Source organism: Myotis daubentonii, chromosome 4 (genome assembly GCF_963259705.1).
Source record: "Myotis daubentonii chromosome 4, mMyoDau2.1, whole genome shotgun sequence".
Classification (NCBI taxonomy): Eukaryota; Metazoa; Chordata; class Mammalia; order Chiroptera; family Vespertilionidae; genus Myotis; species Myotis daubentonii.
In genome coordinates, this window is record NC_081843.1 from 87,849,476 (window position 1) to 87,856,005 (window position 6,530).

Below are 6,530 nucleotides of genomic sequence, written 5' to 3' on the forward strand. Positions count from 1 at the left end.
CATGTTGAACTGAAAAAAGGAGAACAAAATGCGTATCCCAGCAAGGTGCCCATGACAAGTGTGTTGGCCGTGAAGTGACACCTTGGGGATGGCGTCCTGGAGTAGTTTCAAGGTGTTCCTCCCTCTTACAGCTTTAACGAAGTGTGAAACTGGCCAATGAGAACCTGCGCTAAGATAAGAACTTGGCTTTCACTTTTGGCAAGAGGGACCTGGATTTCTAGACTCTTCTGCCATTAAGAATGAGTGGGCATTTCCTCTTGTCCCAGTTGGGCCCCTCCTTCCATTGCTCACTTAAGCCAACACTCAGGGGGACAATGCCAGGCACTGTGTTCTGATATCCTCACTTCAGCAAGTGGAATTCCAGCTTTAAGAGTTTGAGGACAGCAGGAGTCGGCTGGGGGTGAACCCTGTGTGCCGGTGGGTGCCTGGTCACTGTGGAAATATGAACCATCACCCTGGGGGCCCACTGGGGCGCATTTCCTGGTTTCCTGTGCTGTCCAGTGTGGGCATCAGACCAGCAGGAAGCCCCAGGGGAGGAAGGAGTGTTGCCATGGCTGGGGGTCGCTCAGGCATTCGAAGGCCTGTCCCCTCGAAGGGTTATGAACAGAAGCAGAGAGAGAGAGCTGGCTTTGAGTGGTCATTTCTTGCACAATTATTGATTAGGTAAATGTTCCCCAAGACCTTTCTCTATTGAGGAAATCTGAGAGCCATTTCCCGTTTCCGCATCATATCACCAAGCTGCCTCCTCGCCACACAGCAGGGGGTTGGGCACAGCTGACCATGAGTCCACAGTTAGCAGGCCGCACGTGGCGTTAGTGGGTAGAGATCAGTGCAGACTCCCACTGACCAGCTGCAACAATTTGGGAAATAGGCTCAGGTATTTACCTGTCACAACAGGGGTGGTTGTGACTCAGGTATGTACTTAGAAGTCAGAGTTGCAACCCTGGTTGCAGCTCTCATTTCGTCTCCCTGGAGACTCGTCTGTTGGGCACGTTGAGAGCACGCTGAGCACCCTGTGTGTGTGGACTTGACCTCTGCAAAGCAAACCCTGCTCCCTGTATTTTGATGGGCAGGAAGTCAGGTGTAGCCTGACCAGAATGTGAGTGCTGCTGGGGTCTCAGGCCCTTCCGCCGGGGCATTTTCTTCCTGCCCGTGTTTCATCGAGGTTGCAGGCGTGCAAGAAGCACTGCTTTTCTAGCCCGTTTCATTGTATGAGGACCGATCATCATCCACCTGTGTGTTCCAGCCCGGCCTCGCAAATGGTTACATGGCAGCCACTCGACAGCTCTGAAGAGCTGTCGTTGTGGCCCCGCTGTCTCCTGCCTGCCCACCCATCTCCCTGACTGTAGAGATCTCTCTCTGGACCCAGCTTTTCTCCCCACAAGCATCTCTTTCTCTCTGTAGTGGTCGGCATTTCCAAGGCATGCTGCTTCTTGAGGGCCTGTCACCCGGGGAATTTCCAAGAATCCCAAGTTATAGGCCTTGGGGCCACAGATGAGGGTGTCCATCTCGGAGCCTAGCTCTGATGGAAATCGATGGAGAACACCTGCCCCCATGAGCTGCTGTGAAACGGGCGGCAAAAAGGAACAGCACCCTGAAGGCTGTTTAGTTTAGAAAGTGGCCCTCATTCCCCAGGTGCCCGAGCAGCTGGAGGATGGGAGGGCGGCCGCGAGAAAGCCCGTGTGTCCGTAGAGGGCAGTCTTGGTTTACGGAAGGGATGCTCAGGCCTAGACCACATTTGTTCTCACTTAGCAGAAAGATATGCCATAAATTTGCCATTACAACAAAATCAACATGTCTTTTTTATTAGGAATGTCATAGAGCCAATTATTTGTGTTTATGTCACAGCTGTGTATGTTATTCCTTTTGGAACAAACAACACCCCTGCTTCGCTGCAGCAAGAACATGTGTTGGTTTGAAATGAAACCGAGTGGCTGAAAGTCAAACATTCCTGGACAGTGTGGAAACGGTCGGTGTAGCCGATTCTGAACGGAAGAAAATGGAGACAGCTGTGTTTGCCTCGTCTGGTTTCCCAACAGGAGAAGCGAATCCCGTGTGCAGACGTGGAGACGGTGGGAGGATTCCGTGTTCCCGCGGACATAGGCAGGAATCATGGGGTAGCGAGACCTGCCTTCCCCCTCTCAGCCTTGGGATGAGAGTTCGTTCCCCACCTCCACTGTGCCACCACTATGCCCGCCTGGGCCACTGCTTCAGGAAGTCAGGTGTTGCCTGACCACAATGTGAGAGCAGGTGCCCTGCTGTTTCAGGGAGGTGCCCTTCCATTGAGAAACCGTATTAGACCCACCACCTGAACCGTCTTCTGGAGCAAGTTGTGTGCACAGAAACTATTATGAGTAAAGGGAAAGAACGTGCTTGTATTATAGGTGGGAATCTGCAAGACACTTGGGTTGCCTTTGGGGCGGGGGTGGGGCGGGGTGCGTGTTGTGGGTGAGGGAGTGTCGTCCATGTCGTCACCAGTACTAGAGAAGGCAGATCATCGGCAACGCTGGGGCTGGGGACTCAGGTGTCATGCTTGCTGTTTATGATTATTTGCTGTGTTCTAAACGTTGTCCCTACTCTGCTGGGAGACTTGGCTTGTCACCTGTCCTGCCTCAGAGTGGAGGGGGAAGGAGAAGGGACTCAGGGGTCTTCTGAGTTCTTTGCCGTGGTCTGCAATCCAGAGACCGCGGGATCACAGAGGACCACAAAGTCCAAACTGTCCCCACCCCCTCCTGTGAGAGTGCCCAGGACTGGCCTCACAGGGGGGTCCCAAGAAATTCAGTGTGACTGTTGGAGCCCCATGTGCAGACTCGGAAGTTTTCCCCCAGCTGTTTGTGTTGGGTTGTTTGCCAAGTGCTGAGATAACTTGGAAAAAACATGGAGAAGCTTTCCCATTATTTATCAATCCCCAAAACTCAATTTCTGTTCAATTCCACATGACCTCCCAAGGAATGGGGTTGACGAAGAACTAAAATCTCTTGTTCTCACAATCATCACTTTCCTCTTTATGTAGCCAGGTTAGAAGAAACAAGAGAACAATTTTAAGAACGAAGAAAACAATTCCTGATCGAACTGGAGGCGAATTCCTAATTAAACCTGTTATGTTTCTAGATACATGAATAATTGACTCATATACATGAAATATAATATACTTGTAAATAGAATATGTAAAGTTAATTTAGCGTAGTATCGCTGAGAAACAGAAAGTCCTAGAGCTCAAAACAAATAGAAAAGATGGTGTTTTTTAGAATAGACTCCATGTTCTACACAAAGAATTTGTTAATTAAAATTATAAAAAATCAGATGGCTTCAAAAGGCGGCTTTATTATTTTTTTCTTCTGAAGCAGAAAAATGGGTATCCCAGTTTGGCTACAATGTTATTTTGGTTGGGAGAAAAAGAGATGAAAAATTCTTTATTAAAAAGCAGCAACGCCAATGGAAATGAAATCTTGTAAAAACAGAAGCCACAGCTGGACTAACAGCTCGAGAGCCAAGCGGATATCTTTGCCTACCGATGTGCACAAAGCTGCTCCTACCTGATGCTAATTCCCTTGGCTTTATGCAAAATTAAAAGGGTCCGTTGCGAGCTCCTCAGGACCCAGGGTTCTCAAGCGGTCAGGTGCAGGGAGGCCTGCATCCTTGTGAGGGCCGGGGTGAGGTGGCGGAGACACAGGAAGGACCCAGGGAAGATGCCCAAGGATCTGGGAAACACGCTGTATTTTCTGCTGGTGCCCAACCATGCGTCTCCTGTCTCACAGGTGGTGGCAGAGGGGCTGCAACCTGGCAGGTGGAGGTGGGTAGTAGCAGGGTCTGGGAAGGTGGTAGTGTGGGTTCCCATGGCCCATCCAGGTAGAAGTGGGGCCCTGTTTTGGTACAGGAAGCCCCATCAGCCCTGGGAGAGGCAAGGAGCCAGAAAGGATGACAGGAGCCAGGGAGGGAGAAAACACGTGTAGATGAGGGAGCTGTGCTTAGGGCAGCCGTGGGCAAACTACCCATTGTGGCCCTCGAGTCAAAAAGTTTGCCCACCCCTGGCTTAGGGTGTCAGGAGAAATCCTGACCCCACCATTGCTTGTCCAGGATCTGTTCAGACACATGGAGGGCTGGCAAGAAAGCTGGAGGTCCCAGAAAGCCCTGTTTGTCTAGAGAGGAGGACAGGACCAGAAGCCTGCCCCTCAGCAGCCGCACAGGGTCCAGACCAAAGCTGGCCCCTTGGTGCGGGGGTCACTGAGTTCTCTGTCGAAATGGGAGCTGCAATCCTCAAAGGCTCACTTGCCAAATGGGAAAGTCTGGTGGAGTGGGATTTGCATGGAAACTAGGCAAAGGTGCTGAGTGGATGAGTCAAGGTTGGCTCAAGGGCATGGCAAAAAGCGGCAGCTGCCTGGGTCCTGATATGTCGGGCAAGGGTGGCTCTGCTGTCCCCTGGCTGCCCCCAGGCTCTGGCGATCACCTCTCAGCCAGGGCACCTGACTCCCTCGGAGAATCTTGAGGTATCCAGTGGGGAGAACAAGGCCATGGGACCCCCCTACCACAACCATAACAAGCTCATTCTGGGCAGAGATCACATGTGGGCAAGTGATCACCTCCTGGAGTTATTCTGCACGGAGCTCGTGTCCATTGGCCACCATAGGGCTCCGTGACCACATGTAGCTGAGGGCTTCACAAGGGCAATTTCGTTCCAACGAGGGCACAGTTCTGTTCCAGCTCCCACAGCTGAGCCTGCGGCTGATGTGGAGGGTGGGAGCAGAGACCTCATCCTGTTGGTGGCTGGACCCTCCCTGAGGCCTCAGTCCTCTATCCCTGCCTCTCCACCCAGCACAGACAGCTCAAAGCAAGACCCCTGCTGAGGACGAGGAGAAATTGGAGCCCTCAGACATGGCAGGTGGGAGTGTAGAATGGGGCAGCTGCTGCAGAAAACAGCCTGGTGGGTCCTCAAAAGATGAAACAGGGCAAGAGAACCAGCAAGGGGAAAACATATATCACCAAAAGCCTGGTAAGAGATTTAGAAGATGGAAATAAAAAGATCTCTCTCCCCGCAAAATGGAAACTGAAATAATGGAGACAAAAAAGTGAGAAAACAATAGGTATAACAGCCTATCAAAGAATACACAACATACATGTAATGGCGTATCTAAAGAGTAAACTAACACAATGGAACAGAACTCATATTTAAGACTATGATTGAAGAAATATAAGGAAGTTCAATTCTACATACATATTGAAAGATGTTATCATGTACCCAAGGAAATGGACCTGGAACACTAAAAACCACATCAAATATAAAATTGTTGGGATGCAACTAAAGTAGGTTTTACAGGGAAATTTATAAGTTTAACACCAAAATCAGACATAAAGAAAAGTGTAACATTAGTTATCTTTGCTTCCTCCTTAAGAAGCTAGTAAAAGAAGAATATTAAGGTCAAAGTAAGAAAAAATAATAAAAATAGAAAGAACAATCAATGAAATAGAAAACAATGAAGAAAAATCTACAAAAACATTTAAAAGCCAGAGTTTGTTCTTTGGAAAGATAATAAAATTTATAAATCTTTGCCCTGGCTGGGTGGTTCAGTTGGAGCATTGTCCCATACACCAAAAGGTTGCAGGTTCAATGCCTAGTTGAGGCCCATACGGGGGGCAACCGATCAATGTTTCACTCTCAAATCAAGGTTTTTCTCTCTCTCTCCCTTCCTCTCTCTCTAAACATGAATAACAAAAAACCACATATCTTTGGGTGAGGATTTTTAAAAAATTATTATAAGCCTTTAACAACACAGATACAGGTCACATTGCTTCTTTTCTTTTATGTTTCACAAAATCCTCATGGAGTCTTTCTAGAATTAAGTTCGAAAAATTGTCCTGGGCTTGGGCCACAGGGGCTTGCTCTGTTCTTGGCACGTCAGGTGTCCAGGATCTAGCAGTAGCCCCCGTTCCAAGAGCAGGAGCCATTTCCACAGCCCTGTGGGTTTTCCCAGCGGCCCACCCACCCAGGCCTGTCTGGGCAGGGGCTTCAGCTCACGGGTCTCCACCCCTGAGACCCCGAGGGAGGCCTTATTCTTTTCCTGGGATTTATTGTCAACGGCTGTGGCAATACAGACAGTGGTCACTCCTACTCCCTCTTGGTTCCTTCTCTCCTCTGCCCTCACTTCTGGACGCATGTGGGTGGGACAAAGTGGGCAATGCCATCTGTAAGGACTTCTCCTCTAGAGCCTCTGAGCACACACAGCCATCTCCTCCAGGTCTCTCCTGGGGAGCAGTGGACACGGAGCCCACCTTGAACATAGGCCTCACCAAGCAGGAGGCAGAAAGACAGCCCCAACCACACTGAAGACCAAGGTCTGTCCACTGCTGTCTGTCCCAAGAGAGCTCTTTGTCCCTGAGCGGGCAAGTGCATGTGTGTACACATGCATAGGTGTGTGTACATGTGCAAGTGTATGCATGCATGAGCATGTATATAGTGTTTGCCTGCCCACCTATGTGTATGTGGTGCATGCAAGACGCACACATGTGCATATGTGAGATGTGCACATGTGCAG